The sequence below is a fragment of the Ursus americanus genome, chromosome 20 (assembly GCF_024610735.1).
Source record: "Ursus americanus isolate L20-20 chromosome 20, mUrsAme1.1.p, whole genome shotgun sequence".
NCBI lineage: Eukaryota > Metazoa > Chordata > Mammalia > Carnivora > Ursidae > Ursus > Ursus americanus.
The window spans coordinates 19,812,486-19,832,932 of record NC_142146.1 but is presented as its reverse complement, the minus strand read 5'-3'; the positions used below and the strand labels follow the sequence as shown (position 1 = coordinate 19,832,932).

The 20,447-nt window shown below is 39.5% G+C and overlaps 1 protein-coding gene across 17 annotated transcripts in view; it reads right to left on the bottom strand.

The window, feature by feature from the left end:
- The window catches only part of THRB (thyroid hormone receptor beta), a 379,102-nt gene that overhangs the window by 176,390 nt on the left and 182,265 nt on the right, over positions 1-20,447 (bottom strand). For 2 of the 17 annotated variants that reach the window (XM_087870163.1, XM_087870162.1), the window contains one exon: positions 555-601. The exons of the other annotated variants lie outside the window; for them this stretch is intronic. The gene's annotated coding sequence lies outside the window, so the exon portion shown is untranslated. The remainder of the gene's footprint in view (positions 1-554; positions 602-20,447) is intronic. 17 annotated transcript variants of the gene reach the window in all.

The window sequence follows — 20,447 nt, the reverse complement described above, 5'->3', positions numbered from 1 at the left end:
TGATTATGGATCAAAGTTCCTCCGTAGATACACTCAAAGGACTTAAATTACTAGAGGTGGGATTTTCTGATGACTTAAGTCCCTTCCTGCCCCAAGAGATATGAAGCACAATTAAGTGGTTAGAATACCCTAATTAATAAGAAATTGACCTGATTTTTCTAACACTTTTTGGTCCTGGGCTGGTGTTCAAATCAGTCCCAGCAGCTGAGCTGCCTAGTAATGACTAACCTTGAAACCTTTTACTTGGAGATCCCAAAGCAGTCATCTAGGCCTAGAGGCTAATATTTTTCTGTGCTCTGCCAGGCGTGGAATAAAAGAGCCTAAAATGGTTCTTGAAATTTTTCTGACTGACCTGACTGTAGGGAAATGGCATAGTTACCCAAGACATGGCCTGTTCCCACAAATTTCCGTACCAAGGAGGAGCAGTGAGGGCAGGCAGGTTCAGACTGAGTTTAGTCTTGGGACTCCCCAGGACTGTGGAAGGACAGGGGGTGGGGCGGCCACTTGTCCTCGTCACCTGTGATTAATCACACTTTCCCCCCAGACAGCCTTACCCAACTAAGAGAGATCCACAAAATAGGTTCCTGTTTTCCTTTTCCTCCTGCAACAGAAGATGAGAAGCCAAGTTGTACCTGAACCGGAAGTTCAAGGAAACACTTAAACTAAATTCCCAAGGCACAGCAGTCCTTTAGAAGGACTCCAGAAAACGGAGGCCTTTTGGATCGTGGCTCTGCCTTTTCTCTCATTAGCAAGTGACACAGCACTCTGCTTACATCTGTCTCAAATATGAGGTGCCCACTTCTTGCTTTCAAAGCTCCATCAGGCTCTCTGTGAATACACGGGTTATTGTCAGGGGTATTTTGTGTGAAAGAAAACGGTGGCTCTCTTACATCCTGTCAATAGGGTGCAAATCAGTCCAGCATTTTGGCAATATCTCTCAAAACTCCAGCACATATCCTTTGACTTTGCAATGCCCCTCTTGGAATTTAACCCACAGACACATTCATTCAGATAGATGTCTTCACTGTGGCTGTGTAAATGTTCATCAGCAGAAGACCCCATAAATAAGTGTTGGTGCATTAATTGTACTACAGACTAATATGTGGCTATTAAAAAGAATGAGAGGGAATAGAGTCTGTTTACAGTATTATTTACACGAAATCATAACACCTGTTACGTGTGAAATGTATGGAGAGGTATGGAAAGGTGTCAAAGCTTGTTTTATTTTGTTTTCTTTAAAGAAAGAGTAAGGCATAGTGTGATATACAGAATATAATCCAGTTTGTGCAAAATGTATATTTGTGTGTATGTGTGTGTATAGTAGAAATGCTGTGCACGCAAAAGTTTTGATAAGGTAGACAAAAAATTTTTACTAGTGGTGACCTGCAGGGAGTAGGACTGGGAGGAGGGGAGGAGGTTTTTACATTTTATTTGATGTCCTTCTGAACTTCTCAATGTCATTAATTTTTTTTTTTTTTACTATAAGCATGCATCACTTTTAATAAAACACTTTTTAAAGAACTCCATGGTCACAGTTTCTACAAAAACGATGCCTTTCAGCCCTTAGGGGCATTAGGGATGTGTATAACTTGTATTTTGGACATAAGCAGGGCTCTGAACGAGATGCAGATATTGGTTCCTTTCCCTGAGTCCCCACGCGTTGCATTAAGTGCACCACTTTGCTCTTTGCTCCTCTCCCCAGCGACGGTCAACTCCCCTGCTCAGGGCCAGGAACCATCTTGCCCTCAGTTGTGAATCGCTGGTTCTCAGCACTGTATCTGGCAAATATCAGGTAGCCAATAAATCTAGTTGATAAAAAAGTCAGTGACCTCATCCCAACTACAGTTGTAACAGGATAATTAAATGTTAGATTTAAAAATCAATAAAGGAAGGAGAGCAACTTGCTTTGAAGCTATTTGCAAAATTAGCCATAAACCAAAAATTCAGAACACAAGGAGTGGACTAGAGGCCCTTGAACCACTCTTCGGAAGATTTTGTAGATTCTTGCTCTCATTTTCACAGTTCTTTCAGAAACCTTCTCTTTCTCTTGTGTTCAAGGACAGCTACTCTGGCAAAATGCGTTTCACTAAGATTTAAAACTTCTTGCTGGAATTTCTCCAAAAGTTCTGGGAAAAAGATTTTGGTGAAATGTTCATTTAGTTTGATTAAATTATTCCCTTTTTGTAATTTGACAGAGAGGGGAGCAGGGGAAGGAATTGAAAACCAACAGAATGCTGTAGAACATGGTTGTCTGGCTTGGTAGCCCAAAGTCTTCCAGAAGTCCTGAGCCTGGTAAGCCAAGGCTCTCCTTGGGCTTTCTTTGAGGGGCAATAGCTTGTAGCAGTTTTGAAGTCAGGATGTCCGGGGTTCAAATGCAGCTCCCTCACTCACTAGCTGTGCAACCGCGGGCAGTTTGCCTCACCTCTCTCGACCTGTTTCCTTATCAGTAAGATAGGATCACGTCGTTCCATCTCATAGAGTGTTTGTGAGGGTTGAGTTAGATAATAGCTGTAAGACGTTTCACGTGGAGTATCATAAGGGTAACAAGTGTTACGACTTTGTGTAAATAATACTATAAGTACACTCTGGCAAAACAATACCAGAATACCATCAACACGGGAATCTAGCTGCAAATTGGGACCAGTTCCCTTGGCTTCCTGGCCCTTTCACTGATCTATGTCAAGGTTCCCAGGCCACATAAAACATCCATGTCCCATAAATTACACGGGGGCATTTCAATGCAAAAATGGAAGTTTTGCCAAAGTTAAGTATTTTAATTTATTTAAAAAACACCAAATTTTACCAATTTTCTAAAAAAAAAAGATATCGTTTGATAGAACTTCTTAGCTGCAAAATTTTCTTTTGTTTCTTTCTCCTAGTTTTTTTGTACATGCTACCCTCCTGGGTCTGTCCCAGAATCAAGTATAAAATATTAGTGATTTCCCCCAAAATTCCATTGGTTATCTTTGCAAGTTCCCTGTATCACTGTGTTGGGGTGCTCTGAACAAGGATCGTGACTTCCAGACACTCTGATGCCTGGATGGACTGGAGAACGCTGTGACGTGTTGTTAAATCAGCGAAGCTGTTGAGCTGTTCCCAGAGTTTGGGGACACTCACACCTCCATCCAACCACACTGCAAAGCCCGCACTGCCAGTCAAATCACACAAACACTGTGGACGTGTGCCTCCAGTCACTAGAGACGAAATGTCCCCTTCACACGAGCTGTACATTGCTTTCTAATAAGTGACTGGCTCTCAGCACAGTCATCCAAGGCGTGAAAGGAAACAGGATAGAGATGTTCTTACTCAAAAGTAAAAAGATAAATTATCTTCAAATTCAAGAAAAATCCCTGTTAGCCTTCTGAAAAGTCATGACCAAAAAATGTCCCTGAACCTATGGCACCGACTCAAATTTCTCACATAATTCTACTTTATTTACTTAATTTACTTTTTAAAAATTTTTAAAGATTTTATTTATTTATTTGTCAGAGAGAGAGAGAGCGAGCACACAAGCAGCGGGAGTGGCAGGCAGAGGGAAAAGCAGGCTTCCCGCTGAGCAAAAAGCCCCATGTGAGACTTGATCCTAGGACCCTGGGATCATGACCTGAGCGAAAAGCAGACGCTTAACGAACTGAGCCACGCAGGCATCCCAACACAGAGTCCTATTTTAAATGTTGCCACAAGTCTGAAAACTTACCACCGTGGTTCTTGGAAACCCGGTTTAAATGTATAAAGAAAACTGATATTCTTTAGAGGAGGGCGTACATGGGCACATTGTATTGTCGAAGCCACCTCAAGATATAAGAAAGAAATCTGAACATATATAAGCATAAGCAACATTTTGAAAAGCCAAATAATTTATGTCAATGCACGCTGTGTGACAGCTCTAACCACAATAATGTATACTCAGAAGATGAAAATGTGAATTTTCCGGAGGTAATATTTCGTGGCGCAACAACGTGTAATTATTATACGAAAGCAGGCAGTTAAATAGCTACACATACGTGCACGGGATTATTGATTAGTGTGCAATTTCCTGACCTGATATTAAGTTGAGTGATTAGATGATGCTTTTTAAGACCACATAGCTTAGTGTTTTAAGTATAATATAAAGACAAGTTTTGTTCAGAAGTTTTCCATTTAAGATAATTACTATACCTGTACTTTTTATTCAGAAATTTTCTTTCAGTATGTCTTAGTATAACAGCACAGGTGGCTACTTTGTACTTTTGAATTCAATGGAATTCACTAGCCTTTCTCATTTTCTTTGACTCACACAAATTAGAGAGCAAAAGTGGGCGAATCTCCCAGCATGGAGTGTTGGAAGGTCAGCCTGGGATTCCTGAGGTCTGGGTCCCAGGCATCGGCCTACTGTGTGTCTGTGGCTAGTCACTAACCTTCCCCAGCCTTCAGGCTTCCCATCTGTAAAAGGATGGGATTAATCCAGTGATGTCTAATAGGACTTACTGGGATAATGGCAATGCTCTTCATCTGCACTGTCCAAAATGGGAGCCGTTAGCCACATGTGGCTACTGAGCATTTGAAAGTGGCTAGTGTGACTGAGGAAATGAATGTTTAATTTGTTTTATTTTGTCAATTTACATTTAAATTAAATAGCCCCCCCCCGTGGCTGGTGGCTCTAGTCCTAGACAGCACAGGTTGATGGTCTAGATCTGTTCTTATCTAAGTGGTAAACACTACCCCAACTTACCACTTAGTTTTCTCCTTTGTACCTTCACCTCTCCAACTCCATTGTCTTTTTATTTCACTTAGAATTAAAGGTCAGATATGCCTCCATTGCCATTTCAGCTTAGAGTCGAGAGCTTAGAATTAACCTGTAGCATTAACCCACTACTTGAAGTAGAGAAAAGGATCAAGTCTTAAGAGCCTCTTTGATCTTCCATTAGGGCCCCGTTGGAGAGTCCAGAGTTATTTGGATGGAATGAGAGCTGACATCGAGTCAAAAGGTGGCATTGATGTGGCTTCCTATTTTAGGATAATGTCAGCTTCAGTTAGAAGCTTTACTGTCCAAAGCTTCTGCTAATAAATATGGCCATGCTGTCAGGATGGGCAATTCATTTGCCAAGCATCATCTGCTGTAATTAGGTGGTGTGATTCCTACCACGTGCCAAGGCCCCGGACTAAGTTCTGAGGCCAGGGAGTTGAGTAAATTTCCCTCCTTCTTTAAGAAGAGCCCAGGTCTAAAAGAGGAGCCTGGCCAGAAGGTAAATACAACACACCATGACACATCTTACAATCAATATGTGAATGGTGTGTGGTAAGAATACAAGGAGAGAGCAAATCTTCATCCTCAATTCCTGGCCAGCTAGGGAAGGTTTTAGAAATGAGTTATCATAAAACAGGAGTGTATTAAGGTATCAAGGATGGAGGAGGGCATTTCTGACAGAGGAACATGGTTCCTTCAGGGATGGCTGTTGAATAGGGCTGTACAGAAGATTTATGCTGAAGTTTATGAGAACAACGTAAGACATTAGAGCTGATTTTGCCACCTCTCACTAAAGAGTCTCTTAGCTAAACTATTTCTCCAATAGGCAAAATGACTCGAACTTTGGGTTCTGGATTTTTGCTTATTTTAAGGGCAACTTCCACTTCCTTGATAAATGACAAGAGCCCTACCCTTTCCAATCCTACTTAGGTCCACCTCTTGGATATAGTAAAGGAGATTCTAAGGCATATCTGAGACAAGAACTCTTTTCTTGTTTTTAAAAGATTTTATTTATTTATTTAAAGAGAGAATATGAGTGGGGGGAGGGGCAGAGGGAGAGGGAGAATCTCAAGCAGACTCTGTGCTGAGCATGGAGCCCAAAGCAGGGCTCGATGTCACAACCCTGATATTATGACTTGAGCTGAAACCAAGAGTCAGATGCTTGGGGCGCCTGGGTGGCACAGCGGGTTAAGCGTCTACCTTCCGCTCAGGGCGTGATCCCGGCGTTATGGGATCGAGCCCCACATCAGGCTCCTCCGCTATGAGCCTGCTTCTTCCTCTCCCACTCCCCCTGCTTGTGTTCCCTCTCTCGCTGGCTGTCACATCTGTCAAATAAAAAAAAAAAAAAAAAAAAAAAGAGTCAGATGCTTAACCAACTGAGCCACGCAGGCACCCTGAGAAGCAGTCTTTTGAAGGGACTGGGTACAAGGTAGGATCCATGAGTCAGAGAGGAGGAAAAGAGTTAAGAATTTGTATAAACATGGAGCGTAGGCATATGGAGCATTGAGTTCCCAATCAAAATAGAAGCATTTTTCATCACCAGAGTGACAGAATCTTGGAATACAAACCTTACTGGGGAGAGTCTAATGCTAACCTCTGTGAAACCTCTTGGGCTCCAGGAAGAGCTTGTTTCTTGCATTTTCTTTTCCTACAGTGAATTCACTGGGGCAGATGAGATATAAAATGCTGGCGTCTGCGTCTCTGGCGACGCGCAGAAAGCAATTTCGGCATTCTTGTGATTGTCCATTGAACTGCTGTACTTAGTTGTCTGTACGAGCAGTTATCCCGCCCTCGCCCTGCCATGTAGAAATGCACGGGCTAAAAGGATGACGACTTAGACAGGATATTAAGGCCCTACAAACAAATACATACTCATTATAGAAACATACAGTAAATGTTTTCCTTATGTGAAAGCCACAGGCCAAGGAAAATGGTGGATGGAGTGGTAGCAGATTTGGTGTTTGCCAATTAGATGAGTTGAGATTCCCTCCGTGTTTTCACTGCTGTTCATAAACACCTGTGAGAGCTTTCCAAGCTCCTTCCCTCTGTTTTAGATAGTCGTTCATAAATGCTGTACATTGGAATCATGTGGGGGAGCTTTTAAAAATTTAGATGCCCAGGAAAAAAAATCTGGATGCCCTAGTTACTTCCCAGACAATTAAATTAGGAGATCTAAGGATGGGATCCAGCCCTTAATATTTTTAAACTCCCTGGGTGATTCCAAAATGCAGCAAAGTTTAGGAACCTCTGTGTTAGACTTGAGAGGAGTCTAATATTCCTAATTTTGGAGTTAAAAAACACAGATTTCCGGGCCTCACCCCCAGATCCAGAGAATCATCATCTCTAGGGGTGGGCAGATCTTGATGTTTGCCTTTTTTTTTTTTTTTAAGATGTATTCAGTTATTTTAGAGAGAAAGAGTGTGTGTGAGAGAGCATGTGTGTGTGCTGGGGGAGGGGTTAGAAAAAGACAATCTTAAGCTGACTACTTGCTGAGCATGGAGCCCAATGTGGGGCTCGATCCTACAACCCTGAGATCATGACCTGAGCTGAAACCAAGAGTTGGATGTTCAATCGACTGAGCCACCCAGGTGCCCCTTGATGTTTACTTTAAAAAAAAAAAAAACGCCAAAGCCACCCTCGTGCCCAGCCTTAGTTGAAAACCTGTGTTCTAATGTACTCATTTTGACTTCTCCTCTGATGTGTATATGAAATGTGAGAAAGATGAAAAAAGAAGAATGAGGTCCATTCAATACTATATAGGTGATACTTTCTGGGACACCCCTTTGCTTTTTTCTTTTTTTGGTTTCCACTTTTTATTAAAGCGTAACACACTTATAGACACATACAGGGGATGTAAATATATAAACTATGTAATCAGCACACAAATAAAAACCCTGAGGCTTCCCAGTCATCCAGGAGCCTTCCTTACAGGCATGACCCAGGCCCCATGGGAACCACAGATCTGATCTCTAATATCACTTCTTCTCATTAAAAAGTTTTATTTGTTCCCATGATCACACTGTAGTACAGTGGGTCTATTTAGATGCAAATAATTATTGAGAGATAATTAATGGGCCAGCAGAGTATTTTGAAGACATATGGCCTAATCCAACTTGTATTGCTCTTGCTCATGGGTTTTTAAAACAAGGAAGAGGGGCGCCTGGGTGGCACAGCAGTTGAGCGTCTGCCTTCGGCTCAGGGCGTGATCCCGGCGATCTGGGATTGAGCCCCACATCAGGCTCTTCTGCTATGAGCCTGCTTCTTCCTCTCCCACTCCCCCTGCTTGTGTTCCCTCTCTCGCTGGCTGTCTCTATGTCTGTCGAATAAATAAATTAAATCTTTAAAAAATAAAAATAAAAAAAAATAAAACAAGGAAGAACACGAGAAAGAAATATTTTCCCAGATTTTCATATATTGTTAGTTATTGGGTGCAATTTTCCGACGCTCTAACCCTAAGTCTTCTAACAGCTCTGCAAAAGTAAGAATTATTGTCATCTCTACTTAACAAATGAGTAAACGGAGGCTTAGAGAGGAAGCGAATTGCCACATTTGGCTTTAGGTCCCTGTTACACAGAAGGCCTTTCCCCTGTGCTGCACAGTGTCTCTCATGTTTGTAACTAATTGAGAGTTTAATCTCCTATAAATACCAGCATGAAGAAAGGTCTCCAGGCATTCATGCTATGAAATTCTGATTATGGATTGTAACTCGTTTGGCTGTTTCTTTAAAAATCTACTCCAAAAATACTTTATGAACTGTAATTCTCAAATCACATAGATGAGTTTTTAGTTAATGTAGTATTTTTCTGATTAGGAAAGTAATTTATATTCACTGTAGAATAAGATTAAAATATAGAGGAAGAAACTATGAATCATGCATTATACCCAAGTTTTCTCTAAAAATAAGAAGGGCTTTCAAGAGCCCGGGCAGGGTAGGTCTCTGGGAAGAGTTACTTGATCCTTGGATGCTATTCAAGAGATTTGAGGTGATAACTTATTTTTGAATATTTCTAAGTATTCTGGAGTTAACGCAGACCTGACGTTCGATACCACATAGTGTGCAAGCAGTCTGAAAGGATCAATAAACTATCTGATCTCAGGTTTTCAGATTACTAGGTGAAACTGCATTTCCCCGCAATTTTTAAAAAATAGTTCCTATGAACACACACACATCGTTCCTCTTTTTTCTACTTGTTAACAGTATTGGCTGAAATTAAGGTATTTAGAAATTTATCATCAGTACATCTGAATTCTTAATAGAGATTCCAGGAAGCCTTGAGTTTTCTGGGCAAGTGTGCTTTTTTTTTTTTTTTTTAAAGCAAACATACCAGAGTTTATACCTTTGAATGCATGTGGTTTTTTTCTGGAGGAAAAAAGCTGTGTACCTTTTTCAATGTGTTCCCATTGCTCAAAATATTCTGGGGCAATTACAGGAAGCCCGGCCAAGACATCTTTGAATGGAACATCCCAACAACACTGCCTCTCAGTTCCTGGACTAAACGTCGCAGAACTTTCTCACTTACTCAGCAATGACTCTGTCAAAAGCCACTGATTACATCTCTGTGTCTGTCCAGTCAAATCACAAAACAATATTCTCACTATGCGTCAGGGGAGCGGAACCCAAACACTTTGCTCCTTCTGGAATGTGCGATCTACTCACAGGATCAAGAAGCTTGAGAGGTGAGCAGGGGTGGCCTCCTACCCAAGGCTGACAGTCGCAGATGCAGGGTGGCTGGTGACATGTGACTCTGCTCAGTTATACTGAGAATTAGGGAATCAAGAAGTTTATACAGGATCCCAGGCATTGTGACTCAAAAGAAAGAAATCTTTTCCACTTAAAACCTCCAACGTGACTTCTAGCACCATCTACCAATCACTCCGCCCACAATAAAAGCTGATACTTCTCCTCCCACATATTTCTCAAATCTCTTATATATACATATCCATGGTATAGGTGTACCACAATGTTTTTCAATCATTCCCTGATTGCTGGGCATTCATTTTGTTTCCAGATTCTTTCCTTCACCACAATAATGATGCAATAACATTCTTGTGTACAAAATCTTGCATACTGATGTTTTTATTTTTATGGGCTAGTTTCCCAGAAGCTGAGTCATGTAATATATGATATGTGTGTGTGTGTGTGTGTGTGTGTGTGTGTTTGCATTAAGACTTTGCTAGATTGTTTTTCAGAAATTCACAAGACCTTAGCAGTGTATGAGATCCCCCTCCCCCCACCTCCATCTCTCCATCCACCACAATGGTGAATATTAGCGCTCTTTTAAAATTTTTACCAGTTTGATGGGAGGGTTAGTATCTTATTTCAGTGGGTGAATGGTAGCCCCTCTCCCCCCAAAAGCTATGTCCATGTCCTAATTCCCAGAATCTATAAATATGACCTCAATGGAAAAAGGGTCTTTGAGATATAACTAAGGATATCTAGATGAAATCATTGTGGATTATCTAGTGGGCCCTAAATTCAATAAATATCTTCATAAGAGACACACAGGAGAGAGACACAGGGAGAAGAGAGCCATGTGGAGAAGGAGGTGGAGACTGGAGTGATAGAGCCACCAGCCAATGAACAGCTAGAGCCACCAGACCCTGGAAGACTAAAGGGTATATTCTCCCGTAGAGCCTTTGGATGGAGCATGGTCCTGACCTTGATTTTGGACTTCTCGCCCTCAGGACTATGAGAATACATGTCTATTGTTTTAAGCCACCAAGTTTGTAGTAATTCATTATGGCATCTTTAGGGAATTAATATACTCATTGTTACCATAAACTTGTGTTTTTCTGAAAACTACTGAGGTTGAACATATTTTCATGTAGTTTTATTGGCCATTTGGATTTGCTTTCATGTGAATTGACTATTCAGATCTTTCCCCCATTTTCCAAATTTTTTCCCCCTAATAATTCTTATAACCACTGTAAGAATGCAGACGTGAACATGTTGTCTGCCACATGTTGGAAGACATCTAGCATATTTCTTTAGAGTTTGTTTATGATATGTTTGGTCATACAATTAAAACAAATTACATGGTACGGTATGCTCATCTTTTCCTTTATCCTTTATGAGTTGGTTCCCTGCTGATTATACACATTTCCCTGACATCTGGTTATAAAAATATTCTCCTAAATCTCCTTTCAAATGTTTGTGGTAGGCACAGAGAAGGTCCCCAAAGATGTCCATGCCCTCATCCCTGGAACAGAAAGTAATTAAGGTTATCATATTTAAGTAAAAGAGAAATAGAAAGTAAATAAGTTTTTTTTTAAGAAATTAAAAATGCCTGAATTTTACAAAAGCTTTTTCCACATGTATTGTTATAATCTTTTCTATTGATGAGACAAATTATTCTGATCACGCTCCTGATTTTTAATTATATTTATGCTCCAGGAGCAAGTCCTTGGTCATAACATTATTCTTTTGGGGTCCTTCTGGATTATTTTATTTAGAAGTTTGCATCTATATGTATAAGTGAAATTGGTGCATGGGTTTTTGGTTTGTATTTTGTTTCTCAGGTTTTGGAATAAAGGTAACATTGGCTTTAGGAAATGATTTGGAATTTTCAGAATTGATCAAGGGAGCCCAAATATAAGAAAGGATGTAAAGATTTGAAACACATACGCCACATAATCTAACAGATTTCTGCACAGACCTTGCATCACAATGGAACATTGATAAATAAAAAAATTAAAAGGCTGAATGAAAATTTTAAACTTACTTTACAAAGTAGATATTTTAATAGACCATAATCTTTGATCATAAGCAAATAAAGTTGATATTAAATAAGAAAGCAATAGCTAGTCAATCTTAACTACTTGAAAAAAAAAACTTCCTTCAAAATAACTCTACGGTTAGTGAGAGAAGCAAAATTTTAATTATAAACTACCTAGAACCAATGAAAAGGAAAATATTTATTTTCTACCAAAGCTTACGGGAACATAGTTAAAGCTATATTCAGAGGAAAATGTATAGCTTATAGTTATGACAGCTTTGTGATTGAGAGATTCATAATAAACGAACACAGTGCTGATACTAAGAAATTCCATGAAGAACAAAAGGATAACCCTAAGTAAAGTATGAAGAAGGAGTTAGTAAAGATAAATACTGAAATGAACGAAGTGGAAAACAAAAATGGTAGAAAGAACAAATAAATGCAAAAGCTGTTTCTTTTATAAAATATAAAACCAGTGCATGAATATGATTAGGGGAAGAAGAGAGGAAAATATTGGAATTGAAAAGAAGAAACATACACAAACATGAAAGTAATTATAAGAAGTACTACATTAAATCCTATTGCAATCAATGTGAAATTCTAGAGAGAATGGATTATTTCTTAACAAAATAGGAATTAACTAACCCAAGAAGAACTAGAAAAATTTAATAAAAAGAGATTGAAACAGTGATTAAAATTCTGTCATTGAAAAGGGTGTGTTGGGGCAGGGGGAATACCAGGATGAAGCAATTTCGCAGCTGGGGTCCAACTACCTATTAAAGAACAGATGATTCCAATATTATTTAAACTGTTCTGGACCACTTACCCAAAAGATACAAAAATACGAATTTGGAGGGATACCTGCACCCTGATGTTTATAGCAGCATTATCAACAATAGCTAAATTATGGAAAGAGCCCAAACGTTCAACAACTGGTGAATGGATAAAGAAATGGTATATATATGTACAATGGAATATTACTTAGCCATCAACAGGAATGAAATCGTGCCATTTGCAACAACATGGATGGAGCTAGAGAGTATAATGCTATGCGAAATAAGTCAGAGAAAGACAAACACCCTATGATTTCACTCATATGTGGAATTTAAAAAACAGGGAGAAAAAAAGAGAGACAAACCAAGAACAGACTCTTAACTATAGAGAACAACCTGCTGGTTACCAGAGGGAAGGTGGGCGAGGGGATGGGTGAAATAGGTGATGGGGATTCAGGAGCACACTTGCTGGGTGAGCACCGGGTGTTGTATGGAAGTGGTGAATCACTCTGATGTATACCTGAAACTAATACTGAACATTAACCAACTGAAATTTAAATAAAAACTTGGAGGAAAAAAAACTATTCTGGACCACAGAAAAAGATGAAAAGCTCCTAAATTCACTTTCGAATTATATAGATCAGTGGTTCTCAGAGTGGCTTCCTGAACCAGCAGCATCAGCATCATCTGGAAACTTGTTAGGACCGCAGATTATCTGGCCCCACTGAGACCTACTGAATCAGAAGCTCTGGGAGTAAGGGACAGGGAATCCAAGGCCCTTCTGTGAGTCAAGTTCATGCTAAAGTTTGAGAAGCACTGCTGTCAACGTAGCTGGCATACATTTTACATCCCAAAGGCTACAATTTGCTTCTTATTCAGGAATATGTCTCCTAAATCTACCCACTTTCTTTCTTTTTCTCAACATCATAATCTCTCTTCCAACATGTTATATTGAACTTGCTCACACAATTCTATCCTCCCATATATATATAAATATATACTAATATATACATATATTTATGTATAATACATAAATATAAAATTTATGTATAATACATAATAATTTATGTATAATACATAAAAAGTATATATATATATATTTATTTTTTATTTTTTCAAAACAAGTCTCTTCCATGTGTAGTTACATACAGGCATTTACTGCTATGACGGATTACCTGGAAAATCATTTCTATGGATTGCAAAGGAGGTGGAGGTAGGAATGAGCATATGCAGGTGGGCTGTATATGGCAGTATTGGGTGGAAATGTGCATGTAACATCAATACACTGGTGTTGGGGTTTCTGCTGGCAATAGAAGTTGCATGTGTGCGATGAGGTCAAGGGCGATGGTGGTACAGGTATCGATATTAGTATCTGTTTATAGGTGGTAACTGATCCCAAGCCAGGTTCAACATGACCATTTGCATGTTGCATTCTAACTATCAAATGAAAAGAAGTACATTTTCCTTTAAGTGCCAACTGATAACAACGGGTTGGAAGCATTTTGATATGCTTTAATCAGGAGATAAATAGGTATGTGATATGCACACCACAAAAGCCAAGTGTTTCACATCCATTATATTATTTCCCCTATATCACTGTGAAAAGTATTTATTGTGAGCCCCATTGTTTAAGCGAGGAAAGAAAGGGTCAGAAAAGTTTGGGAACTAACCCAAGGACACCCAATTCTATGCAGGATTCAAAATCAGGTTTGCCTTGCTTTAATCCAGCTTTGGCTCCCTCTACTAAATCTTTTCAGAACTTTTTTCTAAGGCCGAGTTGGCGCCCAAGAAATCTGAGTCTATCTCGGTGATGGGCTAACTCCTTCAGAGTCTTTTCCAGCAGATAGCATACGTCCTCCCTCTTTTCATTTAGATGTGCTTCAGAGTTAAAGACCTTCCGTGATGTTTTTATTGCATTGGCCTCGAGACTAACAAATGGTTACACATACTATATAAAAGAAACCATTTTAATATTAATAGCCCAGTTATTTGGGGATTAAAAGTTTGGGGTTTGCTTTGGCATGCAAAAGGAATATTAGTTACCTGTAATTCTGGTTTTGGGGAGGCTCATAGCTGTAATAGATAACAGCTCCCTGAATCTAAATTTCCTGGCACATGACAGGCCTGGGAGAGAAAGCTCAGATTTCCCTACCTCTGACCACCCACGGGTAGGAGGCATGAATCTGTCAACAGTGTGGTCTCTATAAAGCTGCCTTCCACGGGAGACTCACACGGAGACACAGGGCGCGGGCCAAGATGATTAGGTTGTCATAAATATAGACTCTCTGTGAGCAGAAATTATTAACGGGGCTGGGGAACAAAGGAAAAACTCTCCAAAACAGAGGAGCAAAAGTTTTCTTAGTATTTGCCTGTGTGCAGCCGACCAATTTGACCTGTAGAGATGGGCACTGCTCTACCACCAAATTTTCAAGGTGATCAGCAGAGTAGCCTATCTCATTTGTTTTTTCCTAAGGCATAGCAAATAGTTCGACAAGTGGGTAAAAAAATACAGTGTCAGGGTAAAGCTCTTTTTTGCCAGTCTGTAGCTCAGTATCCTTGAATAAGTCCCTCACTCTAACCTTGTAGATCATAAAATACAATGTTGTAACTTGTTTTTTTATTTTTATTTTTAAATTTTTTTATTATTATATTAGTCACCATGCAGTACAATGTTGTAACTTGTAACCCTGCGGGGCTTTGGAGGCTATTGACACTTCTAAAGACAACTAGAATTTGCATGTAAATGGTTTTCTCTATACAAAAAGTTAATTGACAAAATTTAGCAATCAATATTATGAGCCAATTAACTACGTTATCACATCTGGTTCTAAAAAAAAAAAGGTCACATTTTTTTAAAGCAAACCATGATTACATATCATTCTCTTTTTTCTCATCATAAGGAGTGGAAATCTCCTATGAGAGTTCTTGTTTATTTTTAGATATGGTTGAAATTGTATCATAAATTCCAATTTTTATCCTTTTCCACCGAACATTATAACTTGACCATTTTGCTACACTATAATCTCTTTATAAATAGCCCTTTTAGTGACTTTAAATAGTCTATTATATAAATATAACAATATGTGTTTAACATTCTCCTATCGATATATATTTGGTTGATTTTCAAATATAAATAAGGCCACACATAACATTTCTGTGCCAAAATCTATTTCTGAATTCTGGATTATATCTTTAGGAAAAATTTTCAAAACCATTCCAGAAGATTCTCAAATTATTGCTTCAAGGAATATGAACATTTAGTGGGCTCTTGATACAACTACAAATTACCGCGTTCCAAAACTTTTGCTTAAAGGATCCTTCAAGAATTTCCCAGAGACTTTGCTCTGTCCATACTCACAGCTTTTACTAGACCCTGGCTGCCTGGAGCTAGAGTGCAGAACGTTGTCTCCGGGTTCCAGACTACTTGCCAGTGGCCTGAGAGCCCACAGTCCACTGCAGTCATTCAGGACAGTGGTATATATTGGCAATCGCTGAAATAGCTTTTGTGCTACTGCGGCGGCCTCTGTGAGTTCTCCCCAATGAGCAAAGGAAGTGGGAGGTTAAGTTTGGAAGAGGTTGCAGGCTCAAAGTTTTCAGGAAGGTAGGGGAACAGATGCTTGGGACGGTAGAAGGAGCTTGGGCCGCTGAACTGAGTGTGATATCAAGGAGATAGAGCGTATTACAATAATAATGATAAAATCAATAACAACAATAGTAAATTTGTTACAAACATGGGCACAACTACTATCAGAGTGTTGGCTTTAGAATTCAGGGTTCTATGAAAGAATTTGGGAGTCTTAGGGGGAAGGATTAGAGTGTGACAGAGCTCATGAGTCTCTTTGCAAAGCTTTGTTTGAGGTCCTAGAATATAAAATAACCTTTGGATACAGAACATCCCTACCTTCTGAAATATAGATCAGGGCAGATAATCTAATTAGGCAGAAGGCATCCTGTTATCTAATTGGGCAGCAACCATCCTGGAGTGAATGAAATCTTTGTTATAAAGCCAAACAGAGAAAAATAAATTTGGTGTATGTGGAATAGGACTTTTTAAAAAGGAGAATGGCTGACTTTTCTTAATAATTAAATTGTTATCTTTGGTCTTTCGTGTATATGTGTGTTTAGAACCCTACCTACTCTTGTTCATCTTTGAATTCACCATGTGTAATTGTTTGCCATGGTAAAAATTTAATAAATGTTTGCTGATTTCAGTTGAATATGTGTTTTCCTCCTATGAAGAATTTGGGGATTTTCCATGTCTTTGAAGTGAAATCTATCTGTGTTTCTGGAATAGGTTCATGCCTCTCTTTTGTTTTTGTTCTGCAATCAACCAAAAATTCTAGAATTTTCCTTCCTAAGGAGGAAGAAAACTGTCCATTTTCTTTTCCATTTGGTTGCCACACTGCCACACCCCAGGTATTCAGGCCCCAAACAGAACCTTTGCATTTCTTTTTTTTTTTTTTTTTAAAGATTTTATTTATTTATGTGACAGAGAGACAGCCAACAAGAAAGGGAACACAGCAGGGGAATGGGAGAGGAAGAAGCAGGCTCCCAGCAGAGGAGCCCGATGTGGGACTCGATGTGGGACTCGATGTGGGACTCGATGTGGGACTCGATCCCGGAACGCCGGATCACGCCCTGAGCCAAAGGCAGACGCTTAACGACTGTGCTACCCAGGCGCCCCCTCAGAACCTTTGCATTTCTAATTCCCTTTGTCTGGAAGGCTCATCTACTCTGTCTTGCTGGCTTCCTCTCTTCAGAAAGGCCATGTCTGACCATACAATAGTGTTGGTTCTGTCTCCCTGCACTGGATGTTTTTTGTGATTTCCTTTTTTTTGTTTAAATGTGACATTTAAATGTTATTTTATTTTTTCATTATTATGTTCAGTTAGCCAACATAGAGTACATCATTAGTTTTTGATGTAGCGTTCAATGATTCAATAGTTGCGTATAACACCCAGTGCTCATCCCAACATGTTATTGTTTTCTGTCTTAGCCTCTTAGCCTTTCATAGCATGCATTACGATTCAAAGTCATTTATTTCTGTATTTTAAACATTTCACTATTTTTCAAAGTTAAAACACATAATGAGAAATGTTTTATATTGATTCATGTCCACACACACACACACACACACACACACACACACACCTGAACGAACGGTTTGGTAAAATAACATGCTTAAGAAGTGTGGTAGAATGAAGCCGAAATTAATTCTAGTCTAGTTTGTTCACTAAAGAAACAGTCACAAAAGCAATTTGTGACCAACTCAATTGATCTCATAGGCAGGATACGATCCAAAATTTGAAATATGAGGTTATTTATCTTCTGTTTCCCTCTGCCTGCAAAAAAAATGTAAGCTCCATGAGGTCAGAGAATATATATTTGTCTTATTCACTGGTATATAGTGGATACCCAATTAGTAGTTTTTGAACGAATCAGTATATGAAAAAATGAATAAGTTAATGAATGAAATCTTACTAGAGTTATCTTCCTTATTTTGGCGTACCTGCGCCCCTAAGAAAAGAATAATTATTCAAGTGGGACACCATTTTCTTTTCTTATAAAATGATATTCAGAATCCAGTCTAACATTCAGAGACCCAACTGGCATTTCATGGAAGACACTGACATCACTGAACTGGTTAGCGACTCACAGAATTTGAAGATACACTTGAACAATGGAACTTTCCATCTGAACTTTTATAATTTGTAGGATGCACCACAAAGCTACTGCTTAAATAAACCAGAAAACCCCACTCTTTTATTTAGTGCTGTTTTTGGTGGAAAAGGGGTGAGTGAACAAACAAGTAAAAAAAAAAGGGGGAGAAGCTAAGGAAGAAAACAAAGGAAAGTCTTCCTGTACACAGACATCTGCCCTATCTTTCCAAATGCCTGTGAGTGCTGGGGCAGACAAGCGGGGCTGCTAGCCTGAATGGAAGCTCTATATTGACATTACTGTTCTGCTTGCAGAAAGGTTTTCCATGTACTTATTTATTGATTTATTTATTTTTAAAGATTATTTATTTATTTATTTGAGAGAGAGAGAGAGAGAGAGAGCATGAACGGGGTGGGGAGAAGGAGAGGGAGAAGTGACCCCTTGCTGAGCAGGGAGCATGAGGCGGGGGCTCTATCCCAGGACCCCCAGATCATGACGTGAGCTGAAGGCAGACGCTTAATCAACTGAGTCACCCAGGGGCCCCCTCCATGTGCTTATTTTTAATCTCTCTTTGTCAATTGGACACCGAATCACTCTATGACTGTTTGATCTTTGTGAACTAAGGGGGGAGAATTCTGTTTGCTGTAACAAACTTTTCATGTGATTTAAAAATTGTTGTGTATCTATAAGAAGTTCCGTGAGAGAAATTTATCTATCAATAATCTTTGCCTTTCAGATATAAAATGATGTACTCTCATTCTGTTTCTCTAAAGAGAAAGGAAAAGGGAAAAGACCTTCCTGTATTCAAAAAATTTTTAAAGATTTTCTCTTTCTTTCTTGCTTGCTTGCTTTCTTTTATATATATAGAGAGAGCACGAAAGCATGCTTGAGTGTGGAGAAGGGCAGAAGGGGTGGGAGGGGGAGAGAATCCCAAGCAGATTCTGAGCTGAGCATGGACTCGATCTCATAGCCCTGAGATCACGACCTGAGCTGAACCAAGAGTTGGACACCCAACCAACTGAGCCATCCAAATCTATTTTTTTTTTTTTTACATAAATAACTATATCTTGTGAAACTTTAGTTACCACTCATGTGTTCCGGTGGTGTGCTTCCCAAACTTCAGTGTATATCTGAATCTTCTGGCAGGCTTCTTAAACACAGATTGCTGAGCCCTACACCTAGAATTTCTTTCTCAGTAGGTGTGGGTTGTGCTTCACAGGTTCCATTTCTAACAAGTTTTCAGGAGACACCGATGCTCCTGGTCTGAGAACCATATTTTGAGAACCACTGCTCTGAAGCAATGATTCCCAGCTGGGGGCAATTTTGTCCCCCCAGTGGATATTTGGCAGTATCTGGAGACATGTTTGACTGTCACAATTGTGTGTGTGTGTGTGTGTGTGTGTGTGTGTGTGTACAGGGGGTTCTCTTACTGGTAATTTGTGGGTGGAGGCCAGAGATGCCACTAAATCTACAGGGCATAGGACAAGTCCCCACAACAAAGCTTTATCCAGCTCAAAATGTCCGTAGCGCCAAGGTTGAGAAAACTTGTTCTAAAGGAACTCTCTGTCTCATGGAAGCACATTGTTTAATAAGAGTTTAAACAACACATAAAACAAGAGCTACTCATTTCAGAAGACTTCAGCTAAAGTGGGATGATGTCACAGAAATTAAATTAATTGAGTGGTGTCTCAAGCAGATATCTACTGTCATCTTTCTCTGTGTCTGTCTCTTTCTCCCACCTTCACATGTCCATTAAGCTCATAAAACATCATACAGTCCAGACATTTACTCATCCAAAATGTAAATGAGGACCTGTGTATGGCTAAAGAGGGATGTGAAGCCAGTTGGGATGAGGAAACACTTTTATTCCCCAAGGGGCTGCAGTTGCCTTGTCCAAAGCAGATAAGATCCTGGACACACCTTGACTGTGGAAAATGTAAATACCAGTTACCACAGAATCACGCAGTTGGAAGGACCCTGCCATTACTTAGTAGAGCCAATATCCTCTTTAATATTGTTTATTGACAGAAGAACTTGCTTGGCATCTTGTCCAGGGCTTAAACAAAATTAAAGAGGAGTTAATGATTGCCTTAGGTACCTTCTGGTCTCTCCTTTCCATTTGTCATAGACACTTCCAACTGTCTATTTTCAGTATTCCCAGAGCCCATACCATGAAGAAAACCTGCTCTCAGATTAAAAAAAAAAAAAAAAAAAGTATCTCACTATCAGGTGTGACTTCTCCCCATCTTCGGGAGCCTCTTTTTGCACTTGAGTCCCCATCTTAGCAAACGGTTCCCTGGGTTTCCCGTGGTGGAAACATAAGAATCACTATTTTTTCTCTTTTCTCACTCACCTCTGTATTATCCAGTCCATCTCCAAAAGTCTTGTGGATTATCCTTACTACATCTCTTTTTTGGATTTCTCTCAATCATTTCTACCTCTATGCTGGCTTATATCAACATCTCTTCTGGATTATAGAAGAGCTTCTCAATTGGCCATCAACCTCTGGACTTGCCCCTCTAACACTCTCTCCAGAGTGAGCTCTCCAAAACATATATTAGATCTTGTCATCCC